This window comes from Pituophis catenifer, unplaced genomic scaffold (assembly GCF_029215685.1).
Source record: "Pituophis catenifer annectens isolate HBS135680 unplaced genomic scaffold, rPitCat1.0.hap2 SCAF_1, whole genome shotgun sequence".
In the NCBI taxonomy this organism is placed as follows: Eukaryota; Metazoa; Chordata; class Lepidosauria; order Squamata; family Colubridae; genus Pituophis; species Pituophis catenifer.
The window spans coordinates 103,625,756-103,645,441 of record NW_027256881.1 but is presented as its reverse complement, the minus strand read 5'-3'; positions in this window follow the sequence as shown (position 1 = coordinate 103,645,441).

Here is a 19,686-nt window from a genome sequence, read left to right as displayed (position 1 = left end):
AATATTGTCAATAGAAGTGAAAATGAGAACAGAAGAGTCCTGCTGGATCAGGCCAAGGCCATAAGAGTTAACAGTTTATCTTAACAGTGACCCACCAGAAGAATCTAAAGTAAGTTCTTCAAAGTTGTGAACTTTAAGATGTGTGGACTTCAACTCCCAGCATTCCCCAGCCAGCATGAGGAATTCTGGAAGTTGAAGTTCATGCATCTTAAAGTTTCCAAGGTTGAAAAACATTTATCTAGAGGGTCTACAAGAAGAAGACTAAAACAGCCTCTCTTTTCCCATTGTTGTTTCTATGCACCTGTATCCATGTCTGGAGACACCATCCAATCATCAATCTTAGCAACCATTGACAGACCTGTCCTCTAGTCCACTTTTGACATCCTCGAAACTTGCAGCCAAGATCACATCTTCTAACAGTATTCCCAGGTTGATTACACTGTGCATAAATAAATATGTATTCTTATCCATTTTAAATCATCTAGGTTTTATCGGGGAAATAAAGAAAAATGTCTCCCTATTAACCTGTTTTTTACCATGCATAATTTCATAAACTTCAAGTGATTAAAATATCAAAAAGAGGTACACTTACACACAGCAGCAAACTTGCTCACTTCTACAACCATTTCTCAGTTTTCATTTAGTGAAGTGACACTTTTTATCCCTTCTTCTTTCCTGGTCTGGTCCCTTGCCACAGTTTGTGTACATCCTGGACTGCAAAGATTCGATATGCGTCTTCCCTCTGATATCACTTATAGCCAGCTTATCACAAGCCATTTTGCTCTTAATACAATGAAACAGAATGATAACAAGTTATCTAAAAGAAGCAAACTTCCTACCTTCTGTTCTGAGCCCTTCGTTTTTAGTTTTCTTCTTTTCCAGCTAAAGTTTGTTCCATCCTATTTCCACATAAATTCATGATTTTTTTAAAAAAAGCTCCGCATCACAAATATGTTGCTGTACATACACACACACATGCATGCATGCATGCATGCGTGTAAGCTTGCTCACTATACATAGTTTTGCTCTATTCTTTCAGATAGTGCAGCTTTGTGAATTTTGTACAGGTTTCCCATTATGCACAATGTACTTTTTGCCTCCACTCCACTGGCCCCACCTTGATATGTCACTGAGACTTAAAACAAGATTTAGACAAACAAAGGAAGACAGATCATCAACAGCTATTAGACGTGTTTTCTAACTGTATTTTCCAAGTTGTCTTATTCTGTGACTAGGCAGATGTTTTCTTGTGAAGACTAGTAGGACACAGGATCTTGGACAGTTCAAAGTCAATCCAGCTCCAGTAGACATGTCCCCAGAATTGTGAAAAGCTTCAAAAGGCTGTTTTGCTGTAATAAAGTTTGTACAAAGCAAGTTTCAAAATGACTTTGCAAAACAATGCATCCCCTCCCGCGCGCGGCCCCATTGCGAACTGGTAGTAAAGGTAAGTAGAACCCACCCCTGCCCCCCATGTTGTTTGGATTGTAAATGTGAGGGGGAAGAGATGCACTTTCAGATTTGCAGATTTGTATTAATTTAAATATAGAACTAGTATTCTTGTGGGTGCTTATTTTCTGGACCTCATAAGACTAAGAAAGGCTTATTGCAAAGTTTGGTAGATTCTGCTGAAACGTGATACTTTTAGTTGTAAAGTTGTGTCTTCTAGTCAATAGAGTACCAAGTATGGAATTGATCGCTTTTTCTTAAGAGCATCTCACCAGATTTGCTACATACTGAGCCGTGGTGGCGCAGTGGTTAGAATGCAGTATTGCAGGCTAATTCTGCTGACTGCCATCATTTTGATTCTCTCAAACTGAAGGTTCACTCAGCCTTCCATCCTTCCGAGGTCAGTAAAATTAGGACCCATATTGTTAGGGGCAATATGCTGACTCTGTAAATCACTTAGAAAGGGCTGTAAAACACTATGAAGTAGTATATAAGTCTGCTATTGCTATTGCAGTCTAGAAGGCTTCATGTCCACTTAAGAGCTTCCAGAAGGATGCTTTTGCAATGTAACAGAAATTTACATACTACTGTATTATGTAGTAAACAAAGTCCCTTCTTCCCCTGAAAATTCACACTGTGCAGATTATACAGGGCTACCTCATGTATTAAATAACTTGGCTGGTCTGAAGCTATTTGAACTTTCTCCTGACTTCAGTGCCATGCTTAATCAAAAATGTAAGGGGCATTCCTCACCTTGACGTATTAGTGCTGGTAGGGTTAGAAGAGTCTTTTAACTCCCTGCTTGTGCTTAACTCTTCAGCAAGTTTATATTCAGCATTTATCTTTGTCTTTTTTTCCCCACTACCGTATGTTGCTGACTTGAAGTTATTGTTCTGTATCAGGGGAAAAGCTCACCACTAGGGTTAACAAGCTGTTTAAAATGAAGAATAGCTTGGGATCCATGGAAAATAATCTGTTGCCTCCATCTGCCTGGCTTTTTTCTTCTTTTTACAAACTGGCTGATTTATAATCTTTGCAGAAAACATGACTTTGAATTTCCTAACTTTGTTGGAAATAGAATTATCTATATTACTTAAGGCTATAGTATGGTTATGCCTTTTCCCTTCCTACAGAGCTACAATTCCCATATAGCTCAGCCAATTTCACTAGGCAACCTGAGGGCTATTCACTTGCTCAAGACACTAGAATGCTGCCACCAAAGTGTTTCCTCAATTAACAAATTCAGATTATTGATTCTGCAATCTCAAAATACACAAAAGACCATTGTTGGGGGTTGGAGGACTTAGCAAAATTTATATGTTTGATGTTATGCTACATTTTTCAGCCAACAAAGCAGATCCTGCCTGAGCTATTGTGTGGCCTGAGGCACAGCATCAGTTTCCCCTCCATCACAAATCAAGGCTGGTCAAGTTATATTGGCAACCAAGGAGAAAAAAATTCCCACAAGTGCCTGTCCTCCCCATCGGCAATAAAATACAATAACAATAAATTAAAGACAGAATATTCTGCTAGTTCTCATGATATCCCAAATTAGCTGCCAGAGGCAGCTGGCTTCTTTGCCTCATAGTTAGATCGGTGCCAGTGGCTCTACCTTCATGTAATGCCACCATTCAAACAATAAAATACATCTTACCAAAATGTAAAGTAGAAACTGCCCCTTGTTAGCAGAGGGTAGAAAACCTGATAATGTAACTTTTGCCTGATAAAGCATCACAAGGTTCTGAAATAAAGCAAGTTATCTAGTTATCTCACAAGGGATATATCAAGGTAGGCATCAGAGCAAACATAAAACATATAATGCATTAGACCAGTGATGGGTAACCTTTTTGCCATCACGTGCCAGGAAGGGGGGGCGGGGGGAATCGCACGTGTGCATGCCTATACTCATAATTCTATGCACCCCGCCCTCAATGCATGCAACCCCCCTCCCTCCGCTCCTGACACGCAATGGCCCAGTAGGCTCGTTTTTCTTTCTTATCTGGTTCCAGGGCCTCTCTAGGAGTCTGGGGAAGGCAAAAACGACCTTCCCCATCCCCCCAGAGGTCCTCTGGAAGGCGAAAACAGCCCGTTTAACAACTTCCAGTGGGACCAGAAGACCTGGTGGGTCCTGAAGTTTCAAACGGGGCATTTTCAGCCTCTGGAGAACCTCTAGGGAGGTAGGGAAGGCCGTTTTTGCCCTCCCCAGACTCCTAGAGAGGCCGTGGAACCAGGTAAGAAAGAAAAATGGGCCTTCCCCACCGCCCCCAGGCCCTCCAGAGACAGAAAACAGCCTGTTCCCCTACTTCTGGTGGGCCCAGAAGACCCAAAAATCAGCTGGCTGACGCACACATGCATGCCGGAGCTGAGTACACATGCTCACTGAGGTGGCACGCGTGCCATAGGTTTGCCATCACGGCATTAAACAAAGCAATACTTTGGAGCATTTTCAATCCCACCTCTAGTATACATTAGGTCTTCAGAAAGTTTTCAGATGAATTGGAATAAGAATCCTTCATAAAACAACCACGTGACATCAAGAAAAGCAAAAAACCAAAATCTACCCAGCTATTCATTCATCTAGTTTATATGGCCACACAACTAATGTCCAGGACACTGGCAGCTAGCATACCATGATAAGGTTAATGCAATTCAGTTGCAGTCCTCAAAAAGTCTTTAATCCTACAATCCTACAACCATACTGCTGGGATCAGCTAATATTCCAACTCAATGTCTGAATGAATACTCGAGTTTTTAAAACTTTTCACAATGCTAACAGGGTCAGGGCTATTCAAATGTTGGGGTAGGAGTGTTCATAAAAGCAGTTACTGTGATATAGAAGGCACATCATTGCTTCCTGCTATCAGGGGTGTCAAATTGGTGGCCCGCAGGCTGGATGAGTCATACGTAGGCCACACCCACCCCAGCCAATGAATGGGAAAAGCATATTGTGAAACATAACGTGACAGCAATGTGACAGGGCAAGTTTGATACCTGTGCGTTAGATGATGCTGTTTGAAGGGAAAAAATGCAGAGATTGTTTACCTGATTGATTTGAGTGGAGATGAGCAGAAACAAATGAAGAAAAGCAGACCAACAAATAACACTCTCCTATGTGAGGTAGGGCTTCATAGGTGATAACAAGCACCTAGAATTGTGCCTGAACCATCATTGGGAACCAGAGCAGCTTGAGAAGCAGAAGTGTTACGTGGGAATACTTTGGTGTGGCCAAAATTGTCCATACCACTAAATTCTCAGACAGTTATAGTTTCTCACTACTCTTCAAGGGCATCCCCATTTAGACTTTACATATGACCAATCAGGAAGTGACCAAGATATGAATGATTGTAAATTGAACTTCCCAATCCAAGAATGGACACAATTGGTAAACAAAACTGTTTGCAGAAAGATCCTCCAAGCCACAGCTATAATCTCTCCTTCAAGCAGGAACTGTGAGTACAAGAAGGCATCTAAATTGTGTGCCAGCCATCTGGGGGACTGCTACCCTATCCAGAGAAAAATAGAAAATCTCCACTTCAAGGAGGCCTCAGGACCAGTGGTGGTATCAGCCAGTTTGAACCAGTTCGGGCGAACCACTAGTGGCAACCTGCGGATTAGCCCGGGCATGTCCCCACCCATCTGCCCTGGAGCTATGAAGTGGAGATTTTCCATTTTTCTCTGGATGTGCGCTCACATTTTCGGGGTGCGACAAACCAGTGGTAAAATTATGTGAAATACATCTCTGCTCAGGACCCATGGCAATTTGGTCTTGCCAAGTATTAAGTACCATAAGAAAACATGAAAATCATGAAATGGGATATAATCATATCACAATATCATATTCTACAACATATGGACTGGAAATGAAGAAGCATCATCTTAAAAGAAACCAAAGGACACAGTGAGGCAGACTGCTTTTTGCCGTAAGAAAAATTCCTCCCCAAACTTGCAAGTGTACACAGTTTCATGAACTCTTAATGTTGCTTGATAAAGTGTTCTGAGAAACTTAAAGGGTTGCGTGTGATTTTGTAAACATTATGCTGGCCTGATAGCCACAATTTGGAAGGTGTTTTTTTTTTTCTCAAAACACTGAAGAGGCATGTTCTCTTCTGTTCCACATGGGTAAAAGCAGGAGGTGGGCTGCTGGGGGTTCGCAGGGGTTCGGGAGAACCTCTAGCTAAGATTCTGTGCAGTTCGGAGAACCCCCAAATCCCACTCCTGGCTGGCCCCGTCCACCCCTCCCCTCCCCTCCCCTCCCCAGAGTCCCCACGCGGCCTATTTTGGATGCAGGTAAGTGCAGGGCGTGCTCAGGGAGGGCGAAAAACAGAAGTTCGGAAGGCCAGAAACGGACCTGTTTCCGGCCTCTGGAGGGCCTCCAGAGCCTGTGGGGAGGCCATTTTCATCCTCCCAGAGGCTTAAGGAAAGTCTCTGGAACCCAGGGAGGGCAAAAATATCCCCCCACCATGGTGGAGGAGGCTGACTAGGCCACGCCCACCATGGCAGAGGTTGCCACCCAGCAACCTGGCAAAGGACCCCTTGCGAAAAATTTCGAAGCTCACCCCTGGGTAAAAGGTTTGTGCTAAGATTTAGTCTGTGACAACGCAAATGTCTATCTCTTCTGTAAACAAAATATGCATTAGAGACACCAGTTTAATTCATAGAACACATTTAATTGATACTGTAACCATTCATAGGATGAAGTTCAAATGTTTAATTATTAGTTTTAATCAACTTGCAAGCCTACGATACAGTAGGATAATTCATTCCAAAGCAAAGAAAAAGTTTTCAAGGAAAAAAACAAGAAGAGAGATGAAAGAACAATCTAAGGTATTCAACTGCTAAACCTTTCCTTCATAAGTCCATAGTTTAGCTCACTAGTGAATCACCGACAAATATTAAACTCAGTAGATATAAAGCTATAAAATAGCTCAGTAGATATAAAGATATAAAGTACATATACAAACACATTTAGTAAACCAATAAGTATTTTAAACAGGCAGTACAGTTTAACAATGAATAAACCTCAAACAATGTCATATTTCTCTCACACCTTCATTTAACCAAATAGCCATCTTGAAGAAAGTCTTCACATTCAAATTAAACTCAATAACTGGAAAATAGCTCTCTTCTGCCCTCTAGCGTCTGTGGGGAGACCTCAGTTAAGTTTTTTGAAGGCAAAAAACAGAAACAAAAGACAGTCCCAGTATGAGAAACCATTATTATTATTTGAGACATCAAATCACCTCCTATAACATGGAAGACAATCTGCAAAAATACCTGGTGTTGTTCCATTAAGGTTTATTTTCCCCTCCCAGCCAATTTTGGCAAGGTGAAATCAATTTTACTCTTTTCTTAGATGAAGTAGATATTCCACCTAAAACATGCCTAGCTTCACAACCTTGTGTTTTGCATCCTAATTGCATCATGTGCCATAAAAACAGATTGTTTGCTAATTGATATCACAAAGGAAGACAAACCAGAGAATAATGATTATGCCAATGCCAGCTAGTAGCTAATGAAGAGCCTAACAGGAACGCCGTCCTTTTCTCAAAAATTACAAACTGAACCTAAATTTTTATTGAGATATTGCTATGAAGGTAAATATAGAAAGTGGGACAGAAAAGGCAGCTGTGCATCTACAAAGGAGTTACAATCTACTGTCCACTGGGAGGGCTAGTTGTGCAACTGAGACATCCAGTGGTGGAATTGGATGTTGGGATTATTGATCATGGTGTCTAAAACAAAGACACTAGAATGTAATATTGGGTACCGAAGAAAAATGGTTTGCAAACAGGTATTGGGTATAAAGTCTGATGAAATAAAGTATACATTTAGGATTGGCGATGTAGTAGCACAACAGCCAGTGAGCTTATTCCAATATTCCTGAATAAAAGTTGTATTCCCTTTGAACTGGTGAAGGAAATCTCTCACAGAGTGGAAAAAAGAACATTGATTTGTCTTATGTGGAAGCAATGAGGCTGAACAGTAGACATTCCTGTGTTGCAACCTTCATTTAGACCAGGGTGTCAAATTTGATCCAGTCACGGGCCATATCATGACATATAACAATTTTTATTGCCTATGCGGAGCCAGGGTGGGTGTAGCCTCTGTGGGCCGTATTCAGCCAGCTGGCCACCATTTTGACAGGCCTGATTTAGACTTTGCTATGTGCTTGATCTGACATCCTGAACATTTTTCCAGCAGACATACTGTCTACTTCATCAGTTTCATCTCTCTAGTAAGCCGAAGTGTTGATTTACTTCTGCAAGAAGAAAGTACTTAAAAGCATTAATGTCAATCACCTGAACCATCTCAGCTCCATGTTTCAGAATAGAACAGTATTACCAATAAATAAATGAAGTGGGAAGCTTCCTAGGAGACCTATTTTCCAAAGCATCTGAGGGCAGGACAAGAAATAAGAGATGAAGCTTATCAAGAAGAGATCCAACCTAAAACTACATAGAAATTTCATGCCAGTGAGAACAATCAGTTTAATGGCTTGCTTCCAGAAGTTGTGAATCCTGGACGTTTTTAGGAAAGATTGGACAGCCATTTGTCTGGAATAGTATAGGATCTCCTGCTTGAGCTTGACTAGAAGACCTCCAAGGTCCCTTCCAACTCTGTTACTCTGTATTCTGAATGTAGGGTAAATAAGGAAAGATAAAAAGTAAGGGCTGAATCAGCACAATGGTGACCAATGTTTTACAGGCTAGAAATAATAGTTCAACTATTTTTTATAGCTATTAAGAGAATGAGCAAGAATCTATAAATTCTAAAAGATGGGAGAAAAATGCCTAGAATGTATACTCTGGAACATATACCTATATAAAGGCTTTGCCCTCTTTGTACCGCAGGGAGCAAATATTTTACTGGATATAAAGATTCTAAGCAAGTTGAATGGTGCTGTGAGAGAAAACTTCTCTCACGGTTTGCTGTGCCTATTGATTGGCTTCTGGTTTGGATATTTGAATTGGCCAATCAGAGCACAGCTCCTGACTTTGAATTTCCCAGGCTTTTGTAACTGACACTAATACAGTATATAAGGAACTGCTCTCCAGCAGGAAGTTAGTTCCTGGGTCGCAGACAAGAGCTGAAGTCACTAAAGCCTCCTTCTGAGGAAGGAAGACCCGGGCTCCAATCGCACAGAGCGACTCCAAAAAGAGCTGAATGGACATTGCTGAAAGGGAGATGACTACTGATATTCTTTTGTAGATTTTGTTTTGTTTGTCTTATTAAATTAGTTTGTATTAAATTCCTCTGGCTTGTTTGTTTGGTGCATTTGTGAGCGGATAAGGTTGCGGTCTATAAAAACCTCCACAACAGGTGCCCAACTATCTTTTGTTAAATTAAGCCAATCAGTAAAAAAAAGTTATGTTATCTGGGGATCTAAAATGTATTGCCATATTCCACTCTGAAATCTGGTAGAAGCCATCTAGTATTTGAGTAAACCATTTTAAGAGCTCCATTTCCCCTGCAGAGATCCATATTGAGCACCAGTATAAAGGCCACACAAATTTCTTCCATCTTCAGACCAGCAGTTACACCTGAACTAGCTTACTAAATCCAGTGTCCTGTTGCATATGTAAGACCAGATTTTATTTAAAAAACAAAATCCTCTATGAAACTGGTAATTTGGAGACCCCAAGGACGATGTCAAGAAGTGCATTAGAGCACCAAAGCATTATGCCACCTATGTTTGAAGTAAAGCATTTAATTGAATTTAAGCTTGAGAAGGATATACTGTCTCATACCTAAGTAATATAGCAAATGTAAAGGAAACCCAGGGGTGGGCTGATGGGGGTTCACAGGGGTTTGGGAGAACCTCTAGCTAAGAGGTTCAGAGAACCCCCAAATCCCACTCCTGGCTGGCCCCACCTACCTCACCCCTCCCCTCCCAGGAGTCCCCACGCGGCCCATTTTGGATGCAGGTAAGTGCATGGCGCACACAGAGGCTGAAAAACAGGCCTACCGGAAGTTCGAGAAGGCCAGAAATGGGCCCATTTCCAGCCTCCAGATGGCCTCCAGAGCCTGGGGAGGCTGTTTTCGCCCTCCCAGAGGCTCGAGGAAAGCCTCCAGAGCCGGGGGAGGGAAACCCCCCCCTACCATGGTGCAGGAGGCCGACTAGGGCATGCCCACCATGGGCACACCCGCCCAGCAACTGAGCAGAGAACCCCTTGCTAAAATTTTTGAAGCCCACCCCTGAGGAAACAATACCCATATCATGAAATGGTAAGAAATTGAAAGAGGTGGTGGTGAGGCCTTTCCTCAAGAAGCCTTCCCTGGACCCGGCAATGTTGGTTAATTATCGTCTGGTCTCCAACCTTCGTTTTGTGGTGAAGGTTGTCGAGAGTGTGGTTGCGCAACAGCTTCCCCAGAACCTGGATGAGACGACGTATCTGGATCCATTCCAGTCAGGTTTCAGACCCGGGTACAGCACGGAAACGGCATTGGTCGCCTTGGTTGATGATCTCTGGAGGGCTCGGGACAGGGGTGCTCCTCTGTCCTGGTCCTGTTAGACCTCTCAGCGGCTTTTGATACCATCGACCATGGTATCATGCTGCACTGGTTGGAAGAGTTAGGGGTGGGAGGCACTGTACTACGGTGGTTCTCCTCCTTTCTCTCCGGCCGGTTGCAATCTGTGTTGGCAGTGGGGCAGAGGTCGACCCCGAGGCCCCTCATATGTTGGGTGCCGCAAGGGTCGGTCCTCTTGCCCCTTTTGTTCAACATTTATGTAAAGCCGCTGGGTGAGATCATCCGTGGTTTCGGGGTGGAGTACCATCAGTATGCTGACGACACCCAGCTGTACATCTCCACCCCGGACCACCCCAACGATGCCCTTGAAGTGATGTCTCGGTGTCTGGAGGCCGTGCAGATCTGGATGGGGAGGAACAGGCTCAGGCTCAACCCATCCAAGACCGAGTGGCTGTGGTTTCCGACGTCCCGATATAGTCAGTTGATGCCATCGCTGACTATTGGGGGCGAATCGCTGGCCCCCACGGAGAGGGCTCGCAACTTGGGCGTCCTCCTGGATTCAGGGCTGTCTTTAGAAGAGCACTTGACGGCCGTGACCGGGAGGATATTTCATCAGGTTTGCCTGATCCACCAGTTGCGTCCCTTTCTGGATCGGGACTCCCTACACACAGTCACTCATGCCCTCGTTACCTCCCGCCTGGACTATTGTAATGCTCTCTACATGGGGCTCCCCTTGAGGAGCACCCGGAGGCTCCAACTGGCGCAGAGTGCGGCTGCGCGGGTGGTTATGGGAGCAACATGGCGCTTCCGTGTGACACCTCTCCTGCGCGAGTTGCACTGGCTCCCGGTGGTCTTCCGGGTGCGCTTCAAGGTTTTGGCTACCACCTTTAGAGTGCTCCATGGCTTAGGACCTGGCTACTTACGGGACCGCCTACTACCACAAACAGCCTCCCACCGGCTGGTACGCTCTCATAGAGAGGGGCTCCTCCAGGTGCCGTCAGCCAAACAATGTCGACTGGCGGCCCCTAGGGGGAGGGCCTTCTCTGTGGGGGCACCTACTATCTGGAACGAGCTCCCCCCGGAGATACGGAGGATCCCAGATCTGCGCACTTTCCGCCGTGCTTTGAAGACACTCCTATTCCAGCAGGCCAACCTGGCCTAATTTTTTCCCCTTCTTTTAAATTTTTAAACTCAAATTTTAATTTGTTTTAAATTATTGGGAATTTTAAATTGTCTCGGGCAAAAATTATTTAATTAGGTTTTAATCATGTTTTAACTTTCGCATTTATGTTTTTTATTTTGTGCCTGTTCACCACCCTGAGTCCTTCGGGAGTAGGGCGGTATACAAATTTAATAAAATGAAAAATGAAAAAAAAATGAAATGTCCATCTTTCAGTAGAGTTTGCCTCCAGTAATAATTGGCAACCCGTTGTGTTGTGTTGTTTTAAATTATGTAAGTGAAAACTGAGTACCATTTGGCAGTTATCTAACTAATAAATTCTGGCACCTGAGCATGTACCAGGATACCACTCCTGAGCACTAGAGATGGACAGGAATGAAGTCTGTGTATTGAATGTGCAGAACTTTATGATATAGTCGGTATTCTGTAAAATTTCTGGGATAATTTTAGGTCGACATCTGGTTGCCAATATTTCAGGTGCATACAGGTTTCCAGCTACCAAACAGTATATTCCGTATTGATATTAAGTTAACTTAAACCAAACAACACAATAGGAAGCCTACTGTTTGTGTAAACAGTAGAGAGAAAGTCAATATCCCATCTAGTTGCTGAAATCCTAGAGGACCTAGCATTAGGGGAAAATACTATGGTTTTGTTGGTTGACATCTTTATGCTCTTCGCTTTGCTTAAATAATTTTTATGATGCGGACATGATATTAAATCTTTGAATCTATCTTTAACGCTTTAACTTTTGGTTTCTTTTATAATTGTGCTTTTCGTTTTACAAAGTTGGGCAGTTACTCTTGTACATTTAATAAAACACTGTTTCTGGTACATTTTTCTTCTTTATCATAGCGCACATTAACTAAAACAAACTTCCTTTCTCCTGTTCATGTGTTCATTACCGCGAGTTTATGTTTCTGAAAGTTGGCAACAGAAAAGAGCCCAGTAATAGAAAGTGTGAAGACACTGGCTTCTTTAAATACAACATATTTTTTGCCTTAAACCATTGGGACTCTGCCAAACTAGTAACAGCTATAGGCCTTGGGACATCTATGACCATAAATAGAAATTCTCCATGAAGATAATATTTTAGGAGACAGAAAGCAATTTCACCATAAACATATAATCAACTACCTTTGACATATGTCCTCACTTCAAGTTATCATCCCTGCCAACATATTTTACTTGGATGTTTTAATGCCATATCACCATATGTCATGGTTTTGGAATATTGGCTCACATGGTTATCTCTTAATTGCCTTGACCTGTAGGAGCAGTTTCATAAACTCAAGCTAATCTCACACATTCATTCCACACTCTGTGAAATCTGCTTCTAAAAAGTGTTGGATGGAAGACGGTGTTCATGCTACGCAGTCAACCAATGAACATAGCAAACATTTAAAAAAAATAAATAAATCAGAGTCCCCAAACACTAATGCTTTATTTTATTCATGATGAGTTTTATCTTTATTATCACTTACTGGCAAACCCAGATTGGTGGACTTTGGATAGTATTGTAGTAGTATGAATAGATTGCATTGATTGCTCTTCAAGGACAACGTTCCTAGAATCAATTTTGCACTTTGAGTCACAATCCTGGACCCTTATTTGTCTTGTCAGGGCTGAGAAGAAACCACTAGTTTAGATGTAAGTAGAAATGCATTTATTGTAGTTTCTACTATGTTATCTTTTGTGTTCAGCAGAACTGGGCTATTGAACAAAATGAAAATAAATAAGCATGATTTATATAGGAACACAACACATATGCTATAAGTCCAAGCTATTCTTACTTTATTCCAATTCAGTTTTAGTCCAGATATAAAAGTAAATTTTACTAAGTGGCTATTGGAAAGAATTTGGCTGAATAGAAAGGAGACAGAACCGAGTTGAAAAGAGAGGGTGGAATCAGGCCCACGAAGAAACAGATTATTATTAATAGAGAGAATATCCTGGTTTATAATATGTACAGCTTGGTGAAAACCGGATTTCATTGACTTCTCAAACCCTAATATCCCCAAGAAACCTAGAAAACAAGTCTTATGAAGAACAGTTAACGTAATGTATATAAACCTGAAAATCAGAAGACTGAGGGAAAATAGGATAGTGATTTTCAGATATGTAGAGCAATGCCATAGAGACAAAAAAGTAGATTTACACCAGTGGTGAAATCCAAATTTTTTTATTACCAGTTCTGTGGGTGTGGCTTGGTGGCTGTGACTTGGTGGCCATGGCTTGGTGGCCGTGGCAGCGGAAGGATACTGCAAAATCTCCATTTCCACCCCACTCCTGGGGGAAGGATACTGCAAATCCCCATTCCCACCTCACTCCTGGGGGAAAGATATTGCAAAATATCCATTCCCACCCACTCTGGGGCCAGCCAAGAGGTGGTATTTGCCGGTTCTCTGAACTACTCAAAATTTCCACTGCCGGTTCTCGAACTGCTCAAAATTTCTGCTACCAGTTCTCCAGAAACTGTCAGAACCTGCTGGATTTCACCCCTGATTTACACTCTGTTCCCAGAAGGCCAGAGACTGAACCTATTGGTTGAAATGGTGAAAAAATATATTCCAGTTAGATAGTAGGATGAATTTCCTGTCAGCCAGTGAAATACACTTCCCAAAGTGGTATCCTCCTCTTTATTCCTTTAAACAGGCACTTCAGTCTGAAATGTTTTAGCAGATCTTACTAGATGATATATGAGGTTCCTTCCAACTCTATGATGCTATTATTATTGTTAAAAAGTAATTTTACTGGTTGGAGTCTCGAAAGGCTCACTGATTGCAAATTACATATGCTATGAATTATGCAAATTATATTTTATGATTTGCTGACAGTAAGCTTCCTAAAATCTGAGTTTGGCACATTGTCATTATATCAGGGAATAGGGAATCTATTACTTTGATTAACAGTTTTGTGCACTATGGCGCTTCTGCCAATTTGGGATCTTCCCTAACTCCATTGGGAGAAAGGCACAGACTGTGGTGAAGGTTTATAAGAAATATATCACAGGACCTTAAGAAATTACACATTTCTCATGATTTTGAATCTACAATTTAATCTTCCAGAAATGCCTTACTTACATTTTGCCCCTAGAAAGTTGAGTTTTAGCTTTATTAACAGAACTGTGTCAAGATGTTTTCTTACAATTTCTTACACTTCTCTGTGTTCAGTCTCTGCAGGATTTGTGTGTGTGAGAGAGAGGGGGGGGGAGAGGGAGAGAGGGAGAGGGACAGAGGGAGAGAAATTCTTATAAATTTCAGTTTGTGGTTTCAACAAGTGAAATCTATTACTATATTTTCTTTATTCCATATATTTACTATATATTCTTTATCTTTATTTTATTTTCTATATAATAGTGTGGAATGCATAAGAATTATAGAAATTCAGATTAAAATTCCAGACTTTCCCTGTAACTGAGATTTAAATTTCATGGAAAAGAAGCAATGTGAATTTGAAAGGAAAGCTGCTAAAATCAGTAGATATAAGAACTATCTGAAAGTCACTGTTAAAAGCCAAATTATGTGCCTCAAGTGCCAATAAGAAAGCACATTATCTCCACTAACCATCTGTCATGACTATTTTAAAGAATGATGCTCAAAATTACGTAACCATTAGGGTTTGTGAAATGCTACCTTCAGCTATCTTTTAGGTACTTGGGGTATGAATCACTGTTTTCCATTATCTACAATGGGAATGAGATATATATAAGATGCTGTACCCTGTTATCTTTTCCAGGATGAATTTAAAATAACCTATATATTTTTAAAAAAAAGTTGTTCTGAAGGGAATGAAATTTTCATGAAAATATCTACTACAAAAAAGCTGTTTTAAAAAACCGTGCTGAGCTATGGTCTGGGGAGTCCATCATTATTATATCCACCTTGGAATATTGGATACTTGTCATTTATCTTTAAATCTAGCTTTGCTAACTAATCCTTGAAAGCATAAGCCAAAGCCTTCAGAAAACCTAATGGTTCCAATTATGGCAGGCAAAAGGTGAATCAGGTAATCATTGGTGGTCATAGGGAATGACCTGAATATATTGTAGCTCACTGACATGCTGAAAATAGGGCTCCATTTGGTAGCCCATGAAATCCTAAGTATCATTTCTTTGGCAAATCAAAGAAGAGAACTGAGATGTTGCTTTATTTTTGTTTTACATGTTGATGTTCATAAGGAACCTAACAGTATTGTGACTGAGGCACAATAGAAGAGTTCGGGGTTTGTTTGTTTTTTGCCAACCTGGAAACTTCTGAGTACAGATAGCTTTTTGGGGGGGAATATTGGAGAAGAAAGGAAGAAAAGCAAACAAGAAATTTAAAAAAGCAATCTAGAGCAGTTGATAAAAAAAAAAATCTCAACTTTGATATATTTCATCAAAATGAAGAATGTAAAATACAAATAGGATTGCAAAAAGTGATCCTCTGCATTTCGGGTGCAATTCAATTTGATTTTGCCATGGTTGTGCATAAGAAAAGATGGCTGCTGGTGCTAAAATGCCAGCTAGGAGGACTCTGGGCAAAAAGATATACCCAGAATATATACCAAGCATCATTTGTATTGGCAAATTTTTCAGCTAGATGCCTACATTGCAGCAAGACATTAAATAGATTTATTGCCTATCAGCTTTAAAGCAGAGGATAGATGTCTGGTTTTCATAGAGAGCTAATGCATTAAATAATAAAAGCAGAAATAAAAAGGCAGCATCACTACTAAGAAATCATCATTCATCTAAGTTAATGTATATGACAAATTCCCTTTGTGGTTGGGTTGTATTCAGTTCCACCTGCCTGCAAAAGCTTTCATGAAGATATCCAATAGTTTTTAAGCATAGAAGAATTCTGCAACACATTCCCTGTTATCTATTTGGCAACATTTTAATCTCTAGGCTCTGAGCAAGACTGCAGGGAACCAACCTGTTATATATCATTTCATTCTTCAAGGAAATAAAGAAAAAAATGAAGATGGGAAGGACAGAGTCCACAGTCTCCCCTGTCTCATTAATTGTAATATTGAAGTCAGGATGCTTTAAAAAGATATGAATACTGTCGAGAGAGGCAAGGACATTCTCTACTCATATATTTGGTGCTCTCCCTTGTGGCATCAAAGTTAAAGTCATGATTTGATCTCCCAGTGATTCATGGACAGTTTTGTCATTTGTATGCTTAAACCAGGATTGTATTTGATTAATTTTGTGCATGAATCTCCACCTTATTTGGACTGAAGATTGAAACCATGTTATCCTGTTTATTTTCTTTTCAGTTCTAGAGACAGTGGAATTTATAACATGTTTTTCCACCAATAGAGAGCAAAATGTCCAGGCCACCTTTATTTTATTTTTTATCTTTATCTTTTCCTTAATATGTTTTTTTGTCTTCTCAGGGAGATAACATATGACAAATAATTTTGGAAAACAAAGAATATGGAGGTTTTATGCTTTCCTGCAGATCGGAAATGTGCCAAATATATGAGAACATTTTGGCATGGCGGGCAATGTTTCTAGAAAAAGGTTCTTTTGGTTTCTAAGTCTCAAAATGTGCTTTACTTTTGTTGATTTGATTTATATGGGGTAATCAACCTACCCTTTATGTTAGGACAGCTATTGTTATATGTGCTAGAAATGGTAGAAGATGCTAATCAGTGTAGACATCTTTATTTACTTCATCCAGGTGTTGTTCATCCATCATCTATTCCCCAATTGTCCCCTGATCCCACACTGATCATCAATAGTTCTTTCAATTGTCACACCATTTTCTTCTTCTGATCTTCTGTTCTGATACCGACCCACAGTGACTAAGGATAATGGGTTGGCATCTCAGAAATATCCATTCTGAACATATTGAACTTTCTCCCTGACATCCCAATCAGAGGTGGTATTCAGCTGGTTTGGATCGGTTCAGCCAAACCGGTAGCAGAAATTGCGGGTGGGCCCATCTATCCGCCCACCCGCCCAGGCTCTATGACATTCTATTTAGGCATGTTTTTGAGGCTGGGCGCATTTGTGGAAGGCCGGGCGCATGCGTGGATGGGCATGCTCACATTTGCGAACCAGTAGGGAAAGTAAGTGAATACTACCCCTGGCCCCAATATAGAGAGGGGAGAGGGAGGGAGGGAGGGAGAATGAGAATGAGAATGAGAATAGATATTTCCTAGGGGGAACAAGTCAAAGAAACTCATCTCTGCAATGTGATGCATCAGTAGCCCTATTCATTGTTCAGAAAGGAAGATTTTCATAACATGAGCAGGTGTAGAATATTGCATCTCTGAGGATGTAAAATGCCCCCACATGTAGCACCTTCTAGAAAATAAATCACAGACTAAAAGAATGTATGAGTTGGTTGTGCAATCTAATAGCTTGTTCAGTGTAGAAATCTATGAAAACATTCTACTAAAATAAACTTCACATGAAATGTTAGTACCACTTTGTAACTAAGATACATTTGTAATACATTTGCATCCAGTTTTGGTCATTACAATATAAAAAGAGTGTAGAGAAGAGCAAGAAAGATGATTAAGGACCTGGAGACAAAAACATATGAACAGTTGTAGGAATTGGGTAGGTCTAGTCTAGAAAAAAGAAGGACTAGAAACCTATTTTTCAAAGCACCTGAGGGCAAGACAAGAAGCAATGGCTGGAAACTAATGAAAGAGAGAAGCAACCTAGAACTGGGGAGAAATTTCCTGACAGGTGAGAACAATAAACCAGTGGAACAACTTGTCCTTAGATATTTTGAGTGCTCCATCACTGGAGGCTTTTAAAAAAAGACTGGACAGCCATTTGTCTGAAATGGTACAGGGTCTTCTGCTTGAGCAGGGGGTTAAGACTAGAAGATCTCCAAGGCCCCTTTCAACTCTGTTCTTTTATTATTGTGTTAAAATCATAGCATGTACAGGTTGAAAGATTGTATTTTGAGTTTAAGTTAAAAAAAATGATTTTTTTCAATGATAAGGCAGGAGTTATGGGCTGCTGCTCCAGAAAGGAAAAGACTCTGGCAAAACAGGAATTCAAGTACAGTAGAGTGTTGTCTCGAGACAGCTACTTCTAAAACTTCAAAGAAAAAAAATGGAACATTTCCACAAGCAGTACAAGCTTTCAAAGACACCTGCTGTGGTCTGTTTCCCCACTCCAGTAACCAGCTGTTTTTGAAACTCAGAAAACCTTCAAATCAATAGTAAGTGTAAGATGCAGGAATGGCAAACAGAAATCAAAGAAACAAATATGTACACAAGATAAAGCTCTTCATAAACAGCATCCTATCCTAACTAATGCTTTATCATGCTGATTTTCTTGGTAAAATCCTCCTCTTTCTGCTAGGCTGAAAACATGGTTCTCAGCAAAAAGCAACTCTATTAGCAAGGTAATTTATTAAGAGAGCAGAAGTGTTTGTACGGTAAGAGCCTTTTTTTATTATTTTCAACAAGCTTTGCTATTTCAAAAATTAGACAACCAAGAAACCATTGATTGCATGAAGTTATTTTTCAAAATAGTTTTGAGAGAGAGAGAGAGAGAGAGAGAGAGAGAGAGAGAGAGAGAGACAGACAGACAGACAGACAGACAGACTGACTGACTGACTGACTGACTGACTGACAGACAGACTGACTGACTGACTGACTGACTGACTGACTGACAGACAGACAGACAGACAGACAGATAGATGATGGATGGATGGATGGATGGATGGATGGATGGATGGATATGGATATGGATATGGATATGGATATGGATATGGATATGGATATGGATATGGATATGGATATGGATATGGATACATTAGTTTACTTTATTGATTAGCCCTTGGACCATATCAAAGTGCAGAGTTCCAGACACAAATTATTACTAAAATCTGATAAAATACAATTTAAAATGAAATTGGAATAAAATACAATAATTTAATATATAGATAAATAAAATATGATAAAATAATATTTTGGTGTCACCCCTACAATTTACCCCAATCAACCCACATATGCCGATCTCAACCGTACCATTTTGCTTAAGTACTGTGCTGTGTTAAATGTTATTTTCAGATTCTGGCTGCACATAAGGTAAGTTGCTTTGATATGGGAATCCCAATGGGTCATTCGTTTGGTATATAGACCAAGGTACCTGTCTCTCAGCCTCTTATATAGGCAAGAATCAAATAGGATGTGAGCCAGGTCTTCTACCTTTCCTGCTCCGCAAATACAGAGATGTCCATTGTAGAGTATAGAATGGAATCTCCCATATCTGACCATTCTGTAAGTAAATTCAAAGAAAAAAGTGTAAAGAAAAGAAAAAAAGAAAGGAAAAGAAAAAAGAGACCAAGAAAAAAGGAAGTAGAAAAAAGAAAAATAAAACAGAACAGAAAAAATTAAAAGAAATATAAAGAAATAATGATCTTCCTCTTGGCACTTATACCTACAATTTTTATCAAACCTCTCTTTCTAAGATTACATCATAATTCCCTTTTTTCTATAATCTATTCTTTCTAATCATCAAAGTAATAAATCAGAAAATCATTTTGTTTTTTAAGCAAAAAGTCCATAAGGAGTTTCCAGTTGTTGAATTTCAAAAGTGAAAATATTTGCTTTCTTGCAATGTAAAAAAA